We start from the raw sequence: 25,575 nt of genomic DNA on the forward strand, positions 1-25,575 counted from the left end.
TAAGTGCCATTGATCTTCTAAATTTTTTTGTTTTCATTACCATACTCCTGCTCCTAAATTATCTTTTATTCTATTCTGTCCCTCAATATAACTTTCTTCATATTTCTGCTAGGCTAATTCTTCTTTGATATTGGTGAAGGTTTTTTGTTTGTTTGTTTGATTCTGAAATGGCAAAACTGGGCAAAAACCATTCTTGATTATTCCTTTACTGTGTTCTTAACAGCTGAGATAGCAAGGTTAGACAAGATGAAGAGCCTAAATCTGATACCTTAGGCCTACATCACAACTAGTTAGAAACATCTCCTTTGAAAATTTCACTTGGATTTTGTGCATAGTTTTTAATGAGAACATAAAATGGGACTCCAGTTTATGAAACTAGGTTTTATTCTTTCCTTTTTATATAATATTTTATTTTTCCAAATACATGTACCTTTCTAAAATCTTGTGTTTCAAATTATTCTCCCTCTCTTTCTACCCATCCTCAAGACAGCAAGCAATCTGACATAAGTTAAAACATGTGCAATTCTTCTAAACATATTTCCATATTCGTCATGCTACATAAGAAAAATCAGATCAAAAAGAGAAAAAACACAAGAGGAAAAAAAAGCAAGCAAACAAATAAGAACAACAAAAAAGGCTAATGCTTTGATCCACATTCAATCTTTATAGTTCTTTCTCTGAATGTGGATGACATTCTCCATCATAGGTCTATTAGAATTGAATCATCTCATTGTTGAAAAGAACAAATCCATCAAAGTGGATCATCACATCATCTTGTTGTTACTATATACAATGTTCATTTGGTTCTGCTAACTTCATTCAGCATTGGTTCATGTAAGTCCCAAGTTTTTCTGAAATCAGCCTGCTCATCATTTCCTATTAAAAAAATATTCCATTATATTCATATGCCATAACTTATTCGGTCATTTCCCAACTGATGGGCATCCATTCATTTTCCAGTTCCTTGTCAGCCAGATTCTTTTCTGAGAATGAATTACAGAGAATTGAATTATGAAAGAACAGATTTATGGTTTCTCAATTCACATTGACAGTTTTCTTGATAGCATGTTACTACATCATTTTCTTGAACATTTAGTGAAGAAAATATTGACATCCTTGGTCACGATTGATTCCCCCCCTCCCCCAACAAATCTGATGGTGTGTGTGTGTGTGTGTGTGTGTGTAGTAAATAGCCTTACTGGCTTTGGTCCTGATCCCTTCAAAGGGATCTGAAGCTTCACAGCATAGTGCATCATCAGTTATTGCTTTATCTCTGAGCAACCTGGCAGTCATAAATGGAAAGGACTAAAGATATAAGGTCACAGGGAGTTCAGAAGGAAAACGAGTATAGGGGAAAGAACAGGGATAGTTACATGTGTGTTACATGTAGCACCTGACAGGTTTTCAGCATCTTTTAGAATAGAATTTTCCTTTATGTTAAGGTAACTAACAAATAGACTTTTTACACATTGATCAAATGTAGAATGAGAGCTTTTTTTTTGTTCAAATGAATGAGGTAGAGAAATTATTTACTTTCAACCCAGTTTAAACTGTGTTGATTCAAGATTGTGGGAATTTGACTCTAGTTTGGGTACCTTAAATTTGAGGTGAATGTTCTCTTATCATCAAAGTTCAAGTAATTCTGCTGAAGTGATAGTAAAAAAAAGTGATAAGATGGTTTTTTCTCCTCTCCCACCTGCCCTAGAGGAATAAATAATGCATATATGCACTGACAAATTTTCTGATGGGTATTTTCCTTTCAGTGTGAAGTTATAGAGACTCTAAATGCCCCTTGGTGGGAATGAGGGTTTGGCAAAGTGATTTAAGAGAAATTGTACAACTGAATTACAAATACTCAGCTTCTACAGACTAGAGGGACTGCATTCAAGAGTAAAGTCTGGAAATTTGTTATTGGTTCTGGATAAGGAAATGAGGAGTTAGAAGTAGCTGCCAAAAGGATAACTGTACCCCTCAAAGAAATTCATTCTGAAGATTGAGCAAGTACCATACAGGTAATTCCTTAAAAGTATTTTTAGTCCTAGATTTAAAATGAGGTTTTCTTTCTATTTTTTAAAAATTAGTATTCTTTTTTTAAATACATGCAAAGATAGTTTTCAGCATTCATCTTTTCAAAATCTTGTGGTCAAATGTTTGTGGCAGCCCTGTTTGTAGTAGTGGCTAGAAACTGGAAAATGAATGGATGCCCATCAGTTGGAGAATGGTTGGGTAAATTGTGGTATATGAATGTTATGGAATATTATTGTTCTGTAAGAAATGACCAGCAGGGTGAATATAGAGAGGCTTGGAGAGACTTACTTGAACTGATACTGAGTGAAATGAGCAAAACCAGGAGATCATTATATACTTCAACAACAATAGTGTATGAGGATGCATTCTAAATGGAAGTGGATTTCTTTGAGAAAGAGAAGATCTAACTCAGTTTCAATTGATCAATGATGAACAGAAGCAGCTACACCCAAAGAAAAAGAACACTGGGAAATGAATGTAAATTGTTTGCATTTTTGTTTTTCTTCCTGCGTTATTTTTACCTTCTGAATCCAATTCTCCCTGTGCAATAAGAGAACTGTTTGGTTCTGCACACATATATTGTATCTAGGATATACTGCAACATATTTAACATGTATAGGACTGCTTGCCATCTGGGGGAAGGGGTGGAGGGAAGGAGGGGAAAAGTTGGAACAGAAGTGAGTGCAAGGGATAATGTAAAAAATTACCCATACATGGGTTCTATCAATAAAAAATTATAATTATTTAAACAAAAAATCTTGTGGTCAAACTTTTTCCTTCTTTTTTTCCTTTTCCCTCTTCCTGAGGCAGCAAGCAATTTGATTGATATAGATGAAACATGCAATTCTTCTAAACATGTTTCCATATTCCTCATGCTATATAAGAAAAATCAGATCAAAAGGAAAAAATAACAATAACAACAAAAAGGTGAATGTAAAAGTCCAGACTAGCTCCCTGGAGGTCTCAGGATCAGCCAGAGTCAAGATAAGTAAAAGTCCTTGGTCTTTACGGGGAGAAGTGAAGGAGACAGACAAACTGCCAGTTTTGCCAAGGATATCTCCTCGATTCTGGAGTCCAGATTCTGGAGTTCTCTTCCTCCTACCACCCAGTGAAGTCTGGTCTCTGTCACTCCACCCTCTAATCCTTGCTTATCTTTACACCAAACATTGAGTAAGCACTAATGGTAAGAAGAGCCATTTTCCCAAACATATGCAAATAGTCATTGTCAGATGGGTAATTAGCCTTAAGTGCATTGTTGTCTGATTCAAGCACACCTTTTAAGTTTCAGCCCTTTACAGGTGAAAATACTACCCTCTGATCCTTATTCAGTCTTCATAGTTCTCTCTCTGAATATGGATGGCACATTCTATCACAAGTCTATTGGAATTGCCTTGAATTGTAATGCTGGAGAAACTGAGGCAAGATAGAGATTAGAGAGTTTTTAATATTTTATTTGAAAGGGAGAGATTGTGCTGGGGCCATGATGCCCCCAGGGCTGATGTCCAAATCATCCACCCATCAATGTGAGTTCTCAATGACATATATATGCAGTTGCTCCAAGCTACTGGGGGGAGGGAAGGTAGAGGAGCAGGGTGGAGGCAGGGTGAGGAGAGGCACTGGACATTCTGATGATGTCTAAGATAGAAGGTCTTTCTCTTTATCTGGATCATCACAATTAGGAGGGTGGGGTGGTGTTGCAGGATTGAGCAGAACAATTAGGAACTGAGGCAGAGCAATTAGGGAAACTGAGTCAGGACACTAAAAGGGAACTGTGGTAAAGAGCAAAGTCCATCACAGATAATGACATTATCTTGTTGCTGTGTACAATGTTTTCTTGGTTCTTCATTTATCATCAGTTCATGTAAATCTCTTCAGGCTTTTCTGAAATCAGCCTGCTCATCATAAAATGGTGTTTATTGCTTTGTCTACTCTGACACCCTAGTACATATTGAGGTAGATTTGTATTATGTGTCTATTATGGCACAGACACAAATAGCCTTATTTTGGTTGAGATTGGTGCATAGTGACCTTTTTAATCCAAATATCAGAGCTCTTTGTATACAAATTTTACACATCCATTAAAAAATAACAACAAAATCAGCTATAAAACCCATCTTTTTTTTTTTAACTACTAGCCTCATAAACATGTAAGAGTTATTTCTCCTATGGTGGTTTGTGACCCAGTGGATAAAGCACTGGACTTGGAGTCAGCAAGACCTAATTTCATATCTCACCTCAGACTAGGTGTGTGAGCCTGGGCAGATCTTTCAACCTGTCACTACCTTAAAAATCCCTATTTGTAAAATGAGGCTAATAGTAGTACTTGTCTCCCTAGGTGGTTGTGACAATAAAATGAAATAATATTTGTGAAGTCTTTTTCAAACCTTAAAAAACTATATATGTTCTAGCTTATTATTGTTATTTTGAAGTCTTTATTATTTCTAACACTCTAGCATTTCACATACAGCTATATGGCATCTCTTGTATGATTGTTTCACTGATTTTAAATTCTTAGTTGCTTCTTAATTTTTCACATATTGTGTTCTCTCAAACTTTTTTTGCTTTGGGAGTCTTTTTATGGGCAGGAATCACATTTGATAGTTCTTGATGTCCATTAGGATAATCCCTCTTATGTAGTAGTTTGCTGGTAAGCTGTAGTGATTTCCTTTATTAGAAAGGCTTGCAGTCTGTGAAGATGCTGAGACTCTTTAGTAGTGCATCATTTATTGAAAAGTAAATGTGTTGTCAAGTAGAGGCAATTAAACATTATATGCTTGTACCTTAATTTTTATAAAGATAGAGATAAAGACAGCTGTTCTCCTAGGCCCCAGGAAAGATACTCTATTTAGTTGGAGAATATTAAACTACCACTACAAAAATAGCTTAAAGGAAAAAATAAAAATGTAATAAGGACAGGACTGGGTACTTTTGTAACTCTTTAAAATCTACTTCAGAATACATTTTAGATTGTTGGTAAATATGTACCCTGAGGTCTAGGTAGAATAACATTATGCAAAAGTCCTAAACATTTGAGTCCCCCCATTTGAGGAAGTTCATAACCAAAGGGGTCACTGGTTTGTGCAAGCTGTCACAGCAATCATTTGAATCTGAAGGAAGATCTATTAATTGCTTAATAATTTCAATGGAAAATGAGAGGTTGTTTTAGAAGAGAAAATTATTGACCTATTTACAATATACCTATACCTAGCTATATGTGCTTGTTGCAATAAAGGATAACTATGAGATTGTTTAATATTTCTATTGATCATTGCTCTGATCATAAAAATAAGTTACAGGAGGAAAAAAAATGCAAGAACATAACATAACATAAGCAGTTAAAACTCAACCTTCAGCATATACAGGATAAAATAGCCTTAATCCAATTTTATTCCAATCAATTGTCACACTAACTGTAGAATTTTAAAACTCCCAAATAGCATTAACTAATTAACTATAAGCCCAAGAAATTTTACCTCCAATAACAAATCCCATTAATCAAATTTCAGATAAATCCTAAACAGATATTTACCATAACCTTATATTGATAGCAGTAAGAAATCTGTCCCAGTAAGTTCACAACTTAGAACAATTATAATATCTAAGTAGATGTTTCATAAGTGAACATTATACATTATAAGTATGAGATATAGATATATTTTCTTCTAAACATATTTCTACATTTATGATGCAGCACAAGAAAAATCATATCAAAAAAGGAAAAAAGTAAGAAAGAAAGAAAAAAAGCAAGTAAACAACAACAAGAAAGGTGAAAATAGTATGTTGTAATCCACAGTCAGTCTCCATAGCCCTCTTTCTGGATGCAGATGGCTTTCCCATTACAAGTTTATTGGAATTGTCCTTAATCATCTCATTCGTTAAAAGAGCCAAGTCCATCACAGTTGGTCATCACATAATTTTCTTGTTGCAGTGTATAATATTCTCTTGATCTTTTACTCACTTTACTTTTAGCATCAGTTCATGTAAGTCTCTCCCGGTCTTTGTGAAATCATCCTGCTAATAATTTTCCTAAAGAACGGTAGTATTTCATTACATTCATAGACCATAACTAATAATTTTCCTAAAGAACGGTAGTATTTCATTACATTCATAGACCATAACTTAGTCAGGCATTTCTCCAATGGATGGGCATCTACTCAGTTTATAATCCCTTGCCATTACAAAATGGGCTTGAGCTAAATCTTAAAACCCCTGAAACTATAGGGCAACTCATAAGTACAGTAGTAATTCAAGTAAGATACAGACCAGTCTGGTTAATAGTTAATAGCTGAAAGAAATTAATAGTAAAATTCTCTGAGGAGAGAGAACTTGGGATATAATATATATATATATATATATATATATAGATATAATAATATAGATATTATTAATAAGATAGATATAAGATAGATTAAGAACTCTCTTCCAGTGAGGACAACTTGAGAGCAAGTCCTGAGTCTTAACACAAACTAACTTAAGTGCTTTAGAATTGTGGTGCTTGTAAAAGACTTTTAGGAGTCTCTTGGATAGCATGGAAATCAAATCAATTACTATTTAAAGAAATTCACTGGAGGATCAAATGTTTGCAAAGTGCTTTATACATATCTTTTTTATAAAGTACTTTATGCATATTATTGAATAGACTCTATTTTAGTAGCATCTGTGGTACCTGCTTCTGGAGAAATTTTAAGTTTTTACATATAATCTCTCCTGACTTGTACCTACATTAGTTGTAATTTTTGGGCCTCAGTTCCTTAAGGTTACTTAAGTTCTGAGCACTGGCAGCACTGTTTTCCTTTTTCTCTCTACACCACCATCCTCTTCATTAACTTGTTTTTTTTTTTTTCTTTTTTTTTTCTCAAAAGAAAATTGGTATTATAAAAGAATAACATCAATGAACAAACAGCAGAAGAGGATTACCTGTTCTTTCCCTTTGTGTTGGAAAAACAAAACATTTTAAATACAAAACCCCTAGTGCACCAAAACTCCTCAAGGCAAAAAGATCTATCTAATCTTTGTTGGGTCCATTGTCTGACTTGTTGTTAATTATCCCTTCCTTTCTCAAATAAAAGTTTTTTAGGTAGAAAAATCTCAAGTGGAAGTTGTTTGTAACTCAGTTTGCACTTTTTTAAAATGTCTTGAAGAGGTCATCTTTTTGGAGTGTGTTGCTAAAGGCTGGTCAAATCCTTGAAACTTCCTCTTCTCTTCCCTTCAACACAATGTGGAACTGCAGATGACTAATGTGTTCAGGGAATATATATGTATATATATATATATATATATTTTTTTTTTTTTAATAGCTTTTTATTTACAAGTTATATGCATGGGTAATTTTACAGCATTGACAGTTGCCAACCTTTTTTTTCAAATTTTTCCCCTCTTTCCCCCTCCCCCCCCAGATGGCAGGATGACCAATACATGTTAAATATATTAAAGTATAAAATAAATACAAAATAAGTATACATGTCCAAGCCGTTGTTTTGCTGTACAAAAAGAATTGGACTCTGAAATATTGTACAATTATCCTGCAAAGGAAATCAAAAATGCAGGCAGACTAAAATATAGGGATCGGGAATTCAATGTAATGGTTCCTTGTCATCTCCCAGAGTTCTTTTGCTGGGTGTAACTGGTTCAGTTCATTACTGCTCCATTAGAACTGGTTTGGTTCATCTCATTGCTGAAGATAGCCAGGCCCATCAGAATTGATCATCATATAGTATTGTTGTTGAAAAGTATATAATGATCTCCTGGTCCTGCTCATTTCACTCAGCATCAGTTCATGTAAGTCTCTCCAGATCTTTCTGAAATCATCCTGTTGGTCATTTCTTACCGAACAATAATATTCCATAATGGAATATGTTTTTTTGATTTAAATCCTTAGGGAGAGGCAATGCAGAAAAAAAGAGGGTTGTGAAGCTTGGATTTCCAGAATTTAACGAAAAACCCTGTTTTTGTTTTTTTCCTCCAACATTATTGACTGTTGATATGGATATGCCCCATTATTGTTTACTAATCTTCCAAATGTGTGTTTCTGACATTGGGTATGGTTATTGGTTGTATAGCAAAAGTGTCTCTGTTCGATAGACTGCCTTAGCAGTAGGAATAGGAATAGTAATTGGCACTGAGGTAGCATTTTATGGTTTACCTATTCTCCCCAAACCCCTTTGAGTAAATGCTTTATTTAGGTGATAGATATTGTCCTCATTTTATAGATGAGGAAAATGGGATTGAGGGATTTTTCTAGGTTCAAAAGGGGGCCCTTTTTGGGATAATTAATGGGGATTCTGTTTCTTTGCTTTTGTGGAGTTGGAACTATTTTTTATTCTGTTCAATGATTTTGCTGTTCTTCTCACAAGACACTCCATTTTTTACACCAGACATTTTCAGTGGCTTTCCCCATTTCCTTCCTATCCAAGGTAAAATCCCACCTTTTTCTAGAAACTTTACTGATTTCCTTATAATCTCAGTATCTTTTAGGATTATGCTCAGTTTATCCTGCATTTATTTTGTTACTCGACTTGGTCACCTGATTTACTGGTAATTGAGCAAGAAAGCAACAATTGGGAATGAGGTTACTCAGCTATTACTTTAAAATGTTGAGGCAGAGGAGGATTCTGGGAAGATGGCAGAGTAGTTCAGTAAATTTCAAGCTTTTCAGAGTTCTCCTACAAATTGAACAAATTTGTGCCTCAGGCCCAACATCGACTGATAAAAAAAAAATACAGAAGACTTGGGTTTGGATAGAAGTCCTCCTGATACAATTCAAAATCTGAAGAAAGCCCTCACAATGGGATTAGCCAGTAGAAGTGCATACAACTCTGGGATAGTTCCACAGAAGCACCAAGTAGGTACCTGTCTGGGTTTGCCTGGACTCTCTGCAGTAAATGTAGAAATTTTCACTTCCATGAAGGCTGTGTGAGAGTTAGGATCTGAGTCTGGGAAGACTCATTGATTAGGAACAGGACCAGCTGGCAGCAGGAAGGAAGCCCCTTGTAAGAAGGAAGGTAGCACACCTTGTGAATGCAGATGCAGTTCTGCTGGATGCTGCTGGTTGCCCACATTTGCAGGAGGATGGAATTTTTGGTTTGAAGTTCCAGGTTAGAGAGGAGAGCTTAAATGAAGGCTGAGGCACTATCTCCCTCTCTCCCCTCCCCCTCCTCTTCCCAGGATTATAGGAATTTACACTAATACTTCTCATTTAAAAAAGAAAATTGAAGTAAACATCTTTTGGGGGTCCCGGATCCCATTCTGGGAAGCTTCCAAATCCTGGAAAATGCATACCTTTCCCAGACAAACCCTTCCCAAGTGGTTTCATTCAATGGAGAGCTTGGTCAAATCACCCTCCATTGAAACTGAGATATTTTGGGGGTGTCCCGGATCCCCATAGGGCAGTTCCCAGACTATGGGAAAAGCCTTCAAACTCCCAGTTAAGTGATTTTATTCAATTAGAGATTTAACCCTGTGGCATTGATAACATTAAAGGAATCTCTTTCAGTTTTGAATGCAAGCCTGGGCCTCAGGTGGCTAATAAAAAACAACTCTTAACTTCCGAATCTTTGCATCAGGTTGAAACAGAATTATGCTTGCTAATGAAGTTGCCTTGGCAAAGCTGCCTGCCAGACTTTTGCCCACTGTGAAGATATTTTCTTCTCAGTGCTAATCTTTGTTATCTCCCTGATAGAACCTTTTGCCACTAAGAAGTCTTCCTAAGGAAACTTGCTTCTCAATGTCAAGTAAAATTCCCTTTTCTGCCACTCAGATTTTCTGGTTTGCGAATTCTTTTGCATTGAACCTGCACAGGACCAGCAGATATTTTCCACCCCAAATGTTGTACTTCGTCACTACCACTAGCCTCATCATTTGTACCTCATCAAAATGAATTGGTAAAGAAGAAAGAACCCAATCACAGAAATTTATAATGGGGAAGCCAGGGTTCATCGTTTTTTTTTTTTTTTAATAGCTTTTTATTTACAAGTTATATGCATGGGTAATTTTACAGCATTGACAATTGCCAAACCTTTTGTTCCAATTTTTCCCCTCCTTCCCCCCACCCCCTCCTCCAGATGGCAGGTTGAGAGGGTTCATTGTCACAAAAAGTTAATGAAGTAAAGAATGTTTCTTCTCCCCAAAGGGTAACATTATTATTATTACTATTATTATTTTATTAAATAACTTTTTATTGACATAACCTATGCCAGGGTAATTTTTTACAACATTATCCCTTGCACTCACTTCTGTTCCGATTTTTCCCCTCCCTCCCTCCGCTCTCTCCCCAAAGATGTCAAGCAGTCCTATACATGTTAAATAGATTACAGTAGATCTTGGATACAATATATGTGTGCAGAACCGAACAGTTTTCTTGTTGCTCAGGGAGAATTGGATTCAGAAGGTATAAATAACCTCTGAAGAAGAACAAAAATGCAAGCAGTTTACATTCATTTCCTAGTGTTCTTTCTTTGGGTGTAGCTGCTTCTATCCATCCTTGATCAATTGAAACTAAGTTAGATCTTGTCTTTGTTGAAGAAATCCACTTTCATCAGAATACATCCTCATACAGTATCGCTGTTGATGTATATAATGACAAAGGGTAACATTAAATGACTCCCTGCCCAGAAAGAATTTATAGAAAAACTCAAAAAAGAATTTAAAAATCAAATGAGAGACATGGAGGAAAAATTAAAAAAGAAAAATAAAAACTACCTAAGAAAAATAAGAAAATTACGGGAAAAAAAGTTAACCAACTAGAAAAGAAGATACAGAGTAAGTGGGATGCACATGGAGTCTTCTCAGAAAACTGACACCTGCCATAGTTTTAGGGCTACAGTTCTGGGAAAACACCCCTTTGTTTGTACCCTTGTTAAATCTTACACAAAACTACTTTGTAATCTATAATTCCCTCTCTTCTTGTACCCTGAGAGTGGAGTGGATTCCTGTGACAGATTGTGAGCCCTGATACTAAGTCAAGGATACTTGGGTTCAGAATATTAAAAAAAACCTTCTCTTGTTGGAGTCCTAGTGTCAACTCAACTTGAAATAAGGTGATAAGGTACACATAAATCTAGGTACACATAAATCCATCAATATGGGAGGCATTACACATAATTACATAAGCTCATGGCAATATAACACAGGTTAGTAGTAATGTAACAAATAACATGAATCAACATGAGAATTTGTACATGTCCATAAGACCTAGAAATAGTCCAAAAGGAATCCATTGTCAAGTTGAGTTGACTCTAGGCTTCCAACATTCTCTGTTACTTGTCCTTTGCCTGACTCCACTAGACTGTGCTAGTGGAGGCAACGCCTTTTTCCTGCAGGGATTGAATGAACTCCTTTCTGCTCTGGCTCTGAGAAAAATGTATTTAAATTATTTTGGGTTAGTGGTCGCAGTCCCACATAAGAGTTTTAAAGATAAAAATAACTCTTTGAAAATTAGAATTGGGCACGAGGAAGCCAGTGAAGCTATGAGACCAAAAAATAACAATATATAATATAAAGAAGAAAAAAATAGAACAGAATGTGAAATATCTTAAAAGAAAAACACAGATTTGGAGAACAGCTCAAGAAGAGAAAATATAAGAATAATTGAAAAACCTGAAAGCTATGACTCCCCCCCCCCCCAAAAAAAAAGAAAAGAACCTTGACATAATAAGCAAGAAATAATACAAGAAAATTGTCCTAGAGTGATGGAACATGAATGGAAAGTAGAAATCCAACAATCATCACCTCAAAGACATCTTTTGGGGAATAGACATAGGAATATTATTGCTAAATTTTGAAACCCCCATATCAAAGAGAAAGTTTTGCAAGAAACAAGAAAAAAGCAATTCAGATATGCTGGCTCTACAATTAGAATTGCACAGGATTTATCAGCAATCACAATAAGAGACTGCAGATTCTGGAATCATATTTATTGGCAATCAAAATATCATCCAACAAAATTATCCATAATGTTGAATGAAAAAAAAAAAGGACCTTCAACAGATTTTCAGAAACTTCTTTCAACCAACTGAAATTGAATTGAAAAATTCAACCAACTGAATTCAATAGAAAATTTAACATATAAGAGCTAATAACAAAGATCAGTTTCAAGGAACTTAACATGAACAAATTGTTGGTTACATGGAAATGTGTCTTTGAGTCTAAGATTGACATCAGCAATTCAAAAGAAAGATTGGGGCAGAATTGAGTATGATCTGATCCTACAAAGCAAAGCTGCCTAAGAAAAAGTTAAAATAATAATTATGTCATGCAAATAATGTGCAGAGAAAGAATCGATATAGAGCATTAGAGTGGGGAGAAAGGCTGGTTGGTAGTTCTGGAAACTTTTAATCAACAGTGTTGTCCAAGTAAAATAAGTGAATCTTGTTTTTCTCCTTTTAAGACCCTTTAAAATTTCAATCTTATAAAGGACTGATTTCCAAAATATATAGAGAATTGACTCTAATTTATAAGAAATCAAGCCATTCTGCAATTGATAAATGGTCAAAGGATATGAACAGACAATTTTCAGATAATGAAATTAAAACTATTACTGCTCATTTGAAAGAGTGTTCCAAATCACTATTGATCAGAGAAATGCAAATTAAGACAACTCTGAGATACCACTACACACCTGTCAGATTGGCTAGAATGATAGGGAAAGATAAAGCGGAATGTTGGAGGGGATGTGGGAAAATGGGAACACTGATACATTGTTGGTGGAATTGTGAACACATCCAGCCATTCTGGAGAGCAATTTGGAATTATACCCAAAAAGTTATCAAACTGTGCATACCCTTGATCCAGCAGTGTTTCTAGTAGGCTTATACCCCAAAGAGATACTTAAAAAGGGAAAGGGACGTGTATGTGCCAAAATGTTTGTGGCAGCCCTGTTTGTAGAGCCCAGAAGCTGGAAAATGAATGGATGCCCATCAATTGGAGAATGGTTGAGTAAATTGTGGTATATGAATGTTATGGAATATTATTGTTCTGTAAGAAATGACCAGCAGGACGAATACAGAGAAGCTTGGAGAGACTTACATGAACTGATGCTGAGTGAAATGAGCAGAACCAGGAGATCATTATATACCTCAACAGCGATACTGTATGAGGATGTATTCTGATGGAAGTGGATTTCTTCAACAAAGACAAGATCTAACTTAGTTTCAATTGATCAAGGATGGACAGAAACAGCTACACCCAAAGAAAGAACACTAGGAAATGAATGTAAACTGCTTGCATTTTTGTTTTTCTTCCCAGGTTATTTTTACCTTCTGAATCCAATTCTCCCTGTGCAACAAGAAAACTGTTTGGATCTGCACACATATATTGTATCCAAGATCTACTGTAACCTATTTAACATGTATAGGACTGCTTGCCATCTGGGGGAGAGGGTGGAGGGATGGAGGGGAAAAATCGGAACAGAAGTGAGTGCAAGGGATAATGTTGTAAAAAATTACCCTGGCATGGGTTCTGTCAATAAAAAGTTATTTAAAAAAAATAAATAAAAATAAAATAAAATAAAATTTCAATCTTATACAGTGTTGGACTTGGAATCAAGAACCCGAGTTCACTTAGTAGTTGTGTGACACTGGGCAAATCACTTAATATGTCCCATATTCACTTTCTTCATCTGTAAAATGGAGATAATAACCGGATTTTTTCATAGGGTCAGTGTGGGGATGAAATGAGGTAACATCACTTAAAGCATTTTGTAAATCTTAAAGCACCATAGGGTAACTGAGAAGTCTTAGTTCATTTTTAAGTAGCATAAGACAAAGATTTTATGCCTTAAAACTGCTGGAGGACTTCTGTGACATTGGTAGCTCTTTTCCCTACTATTTTCTCAATTAACTCTTGTCTTCTACTCTCTATTCAACTTTCCCTTTTAATAAAGGGAAAATTCCAACAGCGCTAGGTATGTTACATGTGCCATTTGTAATTCATCAGAAGAAAGTATGTCATCATGGACCCTTTGTAACCAAAATTGGCATTTAATCATAATTCTAAAAAGTAAGAAATAACCCAACTCCCCCGATTTTTGTCAGCATCTAAATACTGTATGCCAGACACTTTGTTAAGAATTGGGAATACAATGAAAGGCAAAAAACCAGTCTCTTCTCTCAAGGTATTTGAATGGTAGAGACAACATGCTAACAACTATGGTCAAACAAGATATAGACAGGATAAATTAAGAGATAATGTCAGAGGAAGGCACTGCAATTATGAAGGATTTTGAAAAACTTCTTCCAAAACGTGGAAATTTGCCTGAAACTTGAAGGATGCCATGGAAGCTAGAGGGGGAAATGAAGAGGTACAGTGTTCCAGGCATAAGAGACAATCGGTGAAAATGCTTTGAGTCAGGAAATACAGTATCTTATGCAAGGAATGGCAAGGAGATAGGGAAAGAATAGGAAGAAAGGAAATGCTTTAAAAAAAAAAATACACAGAAAGTATGTCCAGTATCTTAATACTATACTATTTTGCTTTTGATTTTATATATGCTAAGTTAGGGGTAGGAGATAGTGATTGAGTATATGGTGTCATCTACTTAAGATCTAGAGGAAGGTCATAAATTCATATGTCTTCTGTCATATACCCTGGTTCAGCATTTCCTAGATGGTCTTAGAGTTAGTATATTCTGGGTGGAGTTACATATTGATTTTTGTTTAAAAAAGGAAAGAAAAAAGAAAACATTATTTTAGTTTCAGTTACAATAACAATTTATTGTGTTTGATTAAATCTAAATAACTGACATAACATATGGCATTCTTAACTATCTCAAAAAGTTTTTTAAAAGCTAGGATAATTAGGTGAAATGATTTCCCTAATGTCACATAGACTTTCACCTAGGCGAGCTCAAGTTCAAATTGAATCTTCTAAAGCCAAATTAATATTCCCATCATGTTAACTTTAATTTATAATCTCAAAACCATTCATGTTATTTCCTGCCAGTTGTTGCTTTATTTGGAAATGAAGGAAAACAGGTACAGAGATTCATTTAGTTCAGATTGAAGAAATTAGCAGATTAGAGAATCTACCTGTAGGGATAGATAGTGCTTCAGAACTGGCAATTATCTTAGATGTATCTCTTCCTACTCCTGGCATTTTCCAAATGACAAAATTTGAGGCATGTTAGAAATAAATTTGGATCCAGAGATCTTGATTTCCAGTTCACTATCCTTTTGTGATATCATGTTACTTTTAATGATGCTTCTCTTGTACCACCCTTTAACTTGAGGATTATTTTTTAAGAAAGTTGCTTTATGGAGTGGGAGACATTGTTCTTGATAGAGATTACTATTCAGTCTTTAACTATTTTTTAGTCTGTAGGAACAATTCACATTACCCACATCTCTTCTAAAGTGAAAGGATTATAAAATCAATGAAAAAAAAATAACAGAACATGGTGTTCTATTTCTTGACCTACTAAAAGATAGTGGCCTTTGTATTTGAATGTGTTGATTGGGCAAATGTGTCATATTTGTGATTCATACGGAAAATATCTTTAGTTGCATGTTAATAATGAATGAGCAAATATACTAGCCATGGGTCTTACAAATAGTTTTTGGGAATTGTTTTACCTCCCATATACTTTGATTTCCCTGTTCATCTTATCTGCTTAACTACTTCATAGTTAAATCTCTGAATGACAAATATGTACTTGAATAATTGTACACAAAAGCTTTCCAATGAAAAGACTGATGTGAAAGATCAACAAAATGAAAATAAGAAAAGAGAGATAAGGCTCACTAACTCATTTTCATAAGACTGTTTTCTGGTTTTAGGATTTAGGGAATAGTAGCCAGTTTTTATTTGATTTTTTAAAAATGTTTTTCATCAACCAAAATTCACCTCCCTCCCACTCCCATACCATTAAAATTAAAGGGATTCAGGGAACCAAATGATGAGATTAGGGTTCCTGGTAGTTAGGATTTAGTTAAATGATGAGGTTAGTGGCAGGTTTGGGGTTCAGGGAACCAAATGAACAAATTTGGCTCCCCTAAATCCCCTTTGGGATTCAGTATATGGGTAGGGAGTTTTGGGGACCCCCCTTCTCGTGGTGCAGAGGTCCTTCATAAAGAAATTTACAAACCCGAAAAGTTAGACTGATAAAAAGAAGTGTATTATTGGCATTGGGAAGTCAGCCTTTGCTATGCATGAATAGAAAGCCTGAATTCCTTAGTGGCAAGGTTTCACAGAGAAGTTTCTAGTAGAGAAATCCCAATGAGAGATAAAAAGTCTTCTTAGGGAAATAGGAGAAAGGGAAATAAAGAGAGAGTAACGCTGAAAGATAATATCATTCCAGCGGACAGAATTTTCTAATATGCCAGGAAGAGAGAAAATTTCCTTGTCATGGCTTATTAGCTCCTCTGCAAGGAGTGAGTTTCAAGTTGACTCTTTTTATCTACAAGCTGGGTTTCAGTTTGAGCTGGAATTGAATAGAAAATCTTAGAATTGAATGGGTTTTTCTCCAATTCAGTGAGGTTAGAATCTCCAACTCTGGACTCAGCCCCACCTAGATAACAGAATGAAACTGTTTGTCCTCGGGCGGGGTCTTTACAGAGTCAAGATTCGAGGAGAATCTGTCCTTCAAGGAGTTTTAGAGTCTTGGGGTCCTTTAATCATTCTGAGTCCTTCACCTCTCTACCAGGAGAGGTTTAATTATTAGTCGTCTGGAATCCTGATTGGTCATTACAGGGAAAAAAGTTAAGACATATTAGAATTCCATTACATTTGTGTGTCACTTTTTATTTTAATGACCACACTATAGTTATGTTTTTATACACACACACACATACACACACCCCTCTGCATATACAATACATGTACATATATATTGGAAAATTGTTGGAATCTTTACAAAGTGTTAAGACATTGGAGTTAATTTAATCTTAGAGTTATTTTGGGCCAGAACTTGAAACAAGGTACTAAGTGGAACTGATTGAACAATGCTTGTGTTCACAATTTTAGAGAGCTCATAAGTATGGAAGTAGTCAATGGAGTTCACACGTGTAGGGCTTAGTCCAAATTCACACCTCCCTTATGGCCAGAGAGCACTCTGGGAGATAACCCAGAATCCCTCTCCCTCCAGAAGGCGGAGTTAACCTTTTGGGAGATCACATATATAGGGAGCTTTTGAAGCTTGGGCTTGGTTCTTCTTGTGGGACTTGGGAGAGAGACACTGGAAGAAAGCCTACAAGCCCTATCTTCGAGGCAAGAGTGAGATCCATTGCATCTTCCAACTTGGTGCTGGCTGGAGGCTGAAGAAAGCAGAGACAGAAGCCAAGGACAAAGCTGCAAGAGCTCAAGCAGAGAGTTAGGGCCTCAATTAACTGGATTATTTTGGAAGGAGAAATAAACGTTTGAATTTTTACCAGCTGGCTGCGATTTTGGAGTAATTATTTATTTCAACTGAGACTAAGGCTGCCTCCAGAAAACCACCACAGAAAATGAAGGTGATGAAATTTCAGGGTGTTAGGGCTAGAAGGGATTTTGAGATTATCTTTTCTTATTTCCCTACTTCTAACGAATATTATACCTAGTGAACTCCAAGTATCTAAGAATGTATCTTGTTTTGGGAGTGGCAACAAAAGAAATTCCACAGGCTCTATCATTTTAGATAGACAATTTAGTGATAACAATTGCAGGACACTTATTTTCCTCATGTCTGATCCAAATCTTTTTTTTTTTTTTTGCTCTAGCTTTGGCCCATCTCTTTTAAAGATGGTCTAGTTTGATATCAGAACACTTGAGAATTGGGAGAGATATTGGAAAAAGAGTCTGCCTTCCTTTACAATACAAGAGAGTTGAAATAGTTTGACCAAAGCTATACAGCTAGTGACCAAATGGATCTAGAAACTCAATTTCCTGCTTCCAATCTTAGTATCCATAATAATAACTGATTTATAATTATTCACAACCCTGTTTACAACAGCATTGTTGTGAAAACCCTTATAAACTATAAATCAGTTTATAAGGGTTTTCACAACAACTCTGGCTCAGATTTGGATAAATCTATCATTATGCTAAATTTTACAAATTAGAAATCTGAGACTTGGGATAAATGATTTTGTCCATGATCCCTGTGGTAGAGACAAGGCCTGGACCCAGGTCTTCTGAGGTCAAGTCTTGTCTTCTGGATGTGCTGTTTGTCTGTCTGTCTTGTCTCTCTCTTTCTCTCTCTTTCTCAGACTCAGAGAGTCCCTCTCTTATTTTAACATGAAGCTCAAATACAATCTTTTTTTTCTCAGTAGTATTTTATTTTTCCAATTATATGTAACGACAGTTTTCAACATCCATTTTTATAAGATTTTGAGTTCTAAAATTTTTCTCCTTCCCCAAGACAGCAAGTAATCTGATATATATTATACATATGCAGTCATTTTAAACATATTTCCATAATAGTCATTGTGGGAAAGAAAAATAAGAACAAAAGGGAAAAGCCACAAGAAAAAAAAATAAAACAAGATGAAAATATTATATTTCGATCTACATTCAGTCTCCATAGTTCTGTCTGGATGCGGATGGCTCTTTCCATCACAAGTCTATTGGGATTATCTTGCATCAGTGTATGGCCAAGAAGAGCTAAAACTGTCAATAATTGATCACTATATAATCTTGCTGTTATGTACAATGTTCTTCTGATTCTGTTTATTTTACTCAGCATCAATTTGTATAAGTCTTTGCAGACTTTTCTGAAATCAACTTGCTTATCACTTCTGATATAATAATATTCCATTACATTCATTTATCACAACTTGTTCAATCATTCCCCACTTGATGGACATCTGCTCATTTTTCATTTTTTGGTACCACAAAAAGAGCTGTCACAAATATTTTTGTACACGCAGATCCCTTTCTCATCTTTAAGATCTGTTTTGGGATACAGACTAGTAGAGATACTGCTGAATCAAAGGGCATACATAGTTTTATAGCATAGGGCATAGTTCCAAATTGCTTTCCAGAATGGGTTGGGTCATTTCACAATTCCGCCAACAATCCATTAGTGTCCCAGTTTTCCCACATTCCCTCCAACATTTTCAGTATATTTTCCTGTCATCTTAGCCAGTCTGATAGGTGTGAGATGCTACTTCAAAGTTGTCTTATTAAATATTATTTTCTTCATGAAATCTTTCATGATCCTTTAAAATGTTTAGTGTCTACATTTCCAAATTACTCATTACTTAACTACTTCGTATATATTTGTATTAATTTTATATTTATGGGGTCAGGTAGATGGTGCAGTGAATAGAGCACTGGCCCTGAAGTCAGGAGGACCTATGTTTAACTGTGACCTCAGACACTTAACATGTCTTAGCTGCGTGACCTTGGGTAAGTCAGTTAACCCCAATTGCCTTGCCCCCCCCCATATATATATAAATTAGATTGAATGAATTTTTATATATTATGAGTAAAGATTATTATTATTATTTTTTGTACCTGTTGTTGCCAGAATCTAGAACAGTACCCAGCACACAAAAGGTACTTGATGCAGTGCTTTTTTGCTCAGCAAATTTTATTTGCTCCTTTCTGAAGAGCAGACTAGCCCTTACCCTATGTCAGCCTTCTTTTTGAAGAGTAATGGGATCTGGGGCTCGAGTTGGAACAAGAGGAAGTAAGAAGGGCATAGAGAATTGTTATTTAAAAGAAACACACAAAGTGTTTTTAAACAGGCTCATTTCATTATGATGATAGTTCTACTAAATATATATTATACAATGTAAAAAGAGAGAGAGAAAAATAAGTATCCCATTAGTGTGTGTGTGTGTGTGTGTGTGTATGTATGTGTATGTATGGAGGAGTTAAAGAAAGAAGAACTAGTTGTATCAAAGAATTTTAGAATTGTAAGAGACCTTAGAAATAAATGTAATCTAACTTCCATATTTTTTAGGTGAAATAATGGAGGGCCAGAGAGATTGCAATTGATTCATGATCATGCAGCTAGTAATAGAACCTAGGTTTCCTGACTTCATATTTAAGTGCCTTTTATAACTTGATCTTAGTGAAAGAATTACTTCATGATAATACTTTCTTGTTCACTACCCTTGGAGCTTATAGGTTGGAAAGCATCATGTGATTCCACATTCTCTGGTGAGCAGGTGATGTGGCCTGGGAAAAGACCCTGGAATATGAGTCATCAGGTGATAAATGATGTGTCTAGAGAGAGTTACATAAGTACATAAACACAGAAATGATTGTTGACTGAGAAATAACATTTTACTGGACATTTCTCACCATTTATTGTCAGCAATTCCAAATAGGTCTAAATATTTGTCCAATATTTGTCCAGGCAGTTTGCCTGGCATAGTGCTACTTTTTGCCCTTCAGAAAAGAGCCAGTTAGTAAATAGCAACAGCAACAATATTAATAATAGTTGGCATTTATATGGTACTCTTAAGTATGCAAAGCACTTCATAATACACTATTCATTTCAGTCTGACAACAGTCTTGCCAGGTAGGTATGACACATATTATCTCCACATTACAAATGAAGAAACCAGAGCTCTGAGAACTTAAGTGATTAGGAAGGTCATTAACTCAGCATTGGATGCAAGATTTGCTACAGACAGGAGCCTTCTGTTACTTCGTGAGGTCTTTTGTGACAGTCTTAATTTCCTTTGTAGATAGTATTAATGTTCTTTATTTGTCAAATATCATATCTCACTCATTTATCCAATATTTGAGTCCTCCTCCCCCTCCCCCCACAGGCATACATGTGGGAAATAGCTAAGGTGTTACACTTTTTTGCATTTCCTACATTTATGCCTATAATAGGCACTCACATATTTTGACAAAGCAATGAAATATGGTGTTATATGTTATGGGCCAGAACTCTGAACTTCTTGAAACAAAGGATTCTTACAAGGTACTAAGTCAGTGGAATTGATAGAGACAATAGTTATCTAATTTAGCATGGTTCAGTATGATTGATTTAATCTTACAACAAATAATGGTTTCCTAGAGATATAATGATTAGTTTATACTCAGTGTGGAGCATATAAGCAGGGACTGAGAGCCACAGAGAAGCTTTCAGAGGGCAGAGAAGATAGGCGGGAGCTCAAGCTCTCGGAACCAAGGACAGATATTCATTTGATCTTCAGTCAGGCCACTGGTGGCAGACTCTACTCCTGCATTTCTCCACTGAGACCAAGGCCAGTCAGAAAGGCTCTCCAGAAAACTGCTCAGCCCCAGGAAGGAGATAATAAAGAATATGGACTATAAGAAAGCTAACGGGGCCTCAGGAAAGGAGATAAGACTTTGAAAGAGATAATAAAGGATTTGGACTTTAAGCCCTGGCTACACTTGTGGTGATTACTGAACTGAAACAAAAGCTGCTCCCAGAGACCCCAAGAAAACCACACCAAGAGAACATTACAGTTACACATTTTAGGTAGTGCAGATCACATAAACTTGTTTTGGCGAATGAGTATTCATTCTGTTCAGATTGTGGAAAGTGGCCTGGATATAGTAGAAGATATAAATGGAAAGTAGAGGGAACTAAGTTAGGAAGTTGTGTTGCATAAGATGAAGATCCCAGAGCTTTCTCTAGAATATCAGTGAAGGGACTCATAAAGTAGCTCATTGAGGAGATCACTAGTTCTGGAGTTCAGTTGTTCAATCGTGTCTAACTCTTAAGTGACCCACTGGAGTCAGGAGGACTTGAATTTAAATTTGACCTCAGTCATTTACTAGCTGTGTGACCTGGTACAGGTCACTTGATTCTATTTGCCTCAGTTTAAAAAAAGAATATCAGCGAAGACTTCATGGCAACCCCTATCCCTTAGATCACTGCTTGTTTGAACATTTTAAAAAGAATTCCAGCAAGGCTTATAGCAATCTAGTATTTGATAATCCCCCCAAACTCCAGCTTCTGAAATAAGAACTTACAATTTGACAAAAATTGCTAAGGAAATTGGAAAATAATGTCAGAAACTCAGTATAGACCGACATCTCACACCCCATACCAAAATAAGGTCAAAATGGATACATGATTTGGGCATAAAAGATAATACCATAAATGAATTAGAACAAGGGATAATTTACATATCAGAACTTTGGAAAAGGGAGGGATTTATGACCAAAGAAAAACTATAGAACGGTATGAAAGGCATAATGGGCGATTTGGATTACATTAAATAAAAAAGTTTGCATAAACAAAATCAACAAAAACCAGGCAAGTGCAAAGCTCAGAAAAAATCTTTACAGCTACTATTTCTGGTAAAGGTCCCATTTCTAAAATACATAAAGAACTGTGTCAAATATATAAGAACATACATCATTCCCCAATTGATAAATAGTCGAAGGATATGAAAAATTTTCAGATGATGAAATTAAAGCCATTTATAGTTATATGAAAAAATATTCTAAATCACTATTGATTAGAGAAATGCAAATTAAAACAACTCTCAGGTACCACCTCACTCTTCTTAGATTAGCTAAGATGACAGGAAAGAATAATGATAAATGTTGGAGGGGAGATGGGAAAACTGGGACACTTGCATAGTTGGTAGAGTTGTGAAATGATCCAATCATTCTGGAGAACAATCTGGAACTATGCCCAAAGGACTATAAAACTGTGCATACCCTTGACTACTATTAGGTATGTATCCCAGGGAAATCATAAAGGAGCAAAAAGGACCCATATGTGCAAAAAATTTTTAGCGGCTCCTTTTGTGGTAGCAAAGAACTGGAAAAAGAGTGGATGCCCATTAGTTGAACAATGGCTGAACACATTGTGGTAGATGAAGGTAATATTGGTCTATAAAAAATGATGAACAAGTTGATTCTAGAAAGGCCTGGAAGGATTTACATGAACTGATACTGAGCGAAACAAGCAGGATCCAGGACTGAATGTAAATTAATAAATGCTATGTTCACTTTTTTTCTGTTTTTTTTTTTTAATCTCTTCTATGGTTTTTCCCTTTTGCTCTTATTTTTCTCTCCCAACATAATTCATAAAACAATGTGTATTGAAAATAAATGAACTAAAAAAAATTATGACAAAGGGAGATATATGAATTGATGTAAAATGAAGTTAATAGAACCAAAAATGCAAGATGCATAATAACTACACTGATTCAACTGGGGAAAAAATGACACATAGACAATAAGCGAATAAACTTTCTCCCTCTTTTTAAAAAATTCCTTATTAGATATTATAGCTTTCTATGTAGTAGAAGTATATATTTCTACATGATGCCTCCGTTTTCTTTATAGCTTTTTCCTAGCTTCAATGGGTACAAATTTTTGGAGTTAATACTCTAATCAAAGCATCTAAAGCATTTTTATTTTATGTAAGTTAATTACAAATAAAATTCCTAATCTTATAACCATAAACACATTGTGAACAGAAAAAAATAAAAAACGAGTTCCAGAATGCCCAGGTTAGGGCACACCCATTGAATCTAGGTATAAAATACCCATTGAATATGGGTATAAAATTAAAAAGGTGAGATAAGGAGAAGAGGAAAGGGACCACAATTTTTTCCAGATGCTGACTTAACTCTTAATGTTTCTGTTCATAATTTCTTAAAGAGAATTAATTTTGGACATCTGTGGGCAAAGCCACACTGCCTGTGTGGACTGCTTTGTTCCAGCCATCACAATACCACAGATAATCTTAAAATAGTGTTAATTAAATACCTTAAGAAAGTTTTTAATGACAGACACCCATTATTGGTGGAATCATTCTATTAACTCCTGACTCTTTTAGTGGCTCTTCTAAGGCTTAATAAGGATATTGATTTACCAGATAATGATTTTCTGCTTATTTTTAAGGTTTCTTCAAGTTAACATAGGGCAGCTAAATGGCACTGTGGATAAAATGACCAACCTGGAGTCAGTAAGATTCATTTTCATGAGTTCATATCTGGTCTTAGACACTTATGTGACCTTGGGCCAATCACTTTGCCTCAGTTTTCCCATATGTAAAATAATAAGCTGGAGAAATAAATACCAAATTACACCAGTATCTCTGTCAGGAAAATTCCAAATGGAATCACAAAGAGTTGAACACGAATAAAAACCAACTGAATGAAGTCAAAATAGCAGATATTAAAAATTTGTCTAATATAGTTAATCTAATCAGTTTCTCCCCAATAGCTTCCTTGGATATGAGCAAGGGAAATAAGCATTGTCAGTTTTACTTTACAGCTCCAAAGAAATGCGGAGTTGAAATGATTTTTGACCAACCTCAAAGTGATCTTGGTGGTGAAGGGGAGGCTAAATAGCCAACAGATATTAAGCTTCCCAGCTTGCAGAGTGAAGCAAAGGTAAGTTTCTTTTAAGGGGAATCTGTTCAAAAGCTTAATTAATATTATTAGACTTGTTGTAAGAAGTATTACTTTGGATATTATTTTTGTAGTCCAAAATGAATTATTACCCTGGCAGGCCATTTGATTATACATTCCTGAATTACTAATAAGAAAGAAAAAGAAGAAATAAAAAATAAGTCATAGAGTGATGGTCTTAAAAACAAACTTTCATTTAAAAGACTAATCCTTGTTTGCCATCTAGGGGAGGGGATGGAGGGTGGGAGGGAAAAATCGGAACAGAAGTGAGTGCAAGGGATAATGTAAAAAAATTACCCTGGCATGGATTCTGTCAATAAAAAGTTACTATAATAAAAAAATAAAATAAAAGACTAATGTTAAGACTTGTTGGGTGTTTTGAAAGCCTAGTGGAATTAAGAGCAGAGCTGAGTTAGGCCACTCACTGATTTTTTGCCTTTTAAAAATTATTTTCCAACTCTTTGAGTCTCAATTTTCCTCATTTGAATGTTTCACCCTTGAAAACACAGAAGGTAAAAAATACAAATTTATCTAAATTTCCTGAAGTTCCTCTGGAGATATAAAAGTCCAAGATGTAGAAGTGACTTTTACGAACTGTACTTGCAGCTCAGTCTACCTCACGATTTCTGCTGGAACATAAAGCTGGATAAGATGAATAAGGTTTATGAGAAATAGACATACTGTGAGACTGAATGGAGCCAGAAACCCTTGGGGTTGCTTTTTGTACAAAGGCAGATTTTAGTAGAGCTTGAAGGAAACTATATATTGGAAGTTTTTTTTACCTTCACTTGAACCTAATGCTTGCTGGCTAGAATGCTTCCTCTAGCCCAAGGAAGTTCTATAGTTCTCTTAGAGACCTTGGAAATGGCCCAATTGTCTCCTTCAAACATTCTGTTAAAAAAATCTCTTTATTGACACATTTCTATTTACCTTTGTAGAATAACCTTATTAGGTTTAGTTTACTTCTGGTGATATGTCCTAGCCAGAGAAACTGGGTTAGGAATTGAAAAGGAATCTTCCCTTTGACTGAATTGATTATTTGAATGTTATAAACACCATGGCATCAGAATGTATTTGATAAATTTGAAAATACCCCAACTGTTGTTAATTTATATACTTTATCAAGGGAAGGTGTGCGTGCCATGGGAAAATCTTCCTAAAGGACTTAGGTCATAAGCAAATAGGGAGTGGCCAGGAAAGTCCTCAGGATTTAGCATTGGTAAAGTGGATCACTGAACACATGAAGCCAGTGTAAACTGACTAATATGGAATA

At 35.4% G+C, this 25,575-nt stretch overlaps 1 protein-coding gene across 47 annotated transcripts in view; it reads left to right on the forward strand.

The window, feature by feature from the left end:
- CLASP1 (cytoplasmic linker associated protein 1) overlaps nucleotides 1-25,575 on the forward strand; it is a 319,850-nt gene that overhangs the window by 72,575 nt on the left and 221,700 nt on the right. The window lies entirely within an intron of this gene.

This window comes from Sarcophilus harrisii, chromosome 3, assembly GCF_902635505.1.
Source record: "Sarcophilus harrisii chromosome 3, mSarHar1.11, whole genome shotgun sequence".
NCBI lineage: Eukaryota > Metazoa > Chordata > Mammalia > Dasyuromorphia > Dasyuridae > Sarcophilus > Sarcophilus harrisii.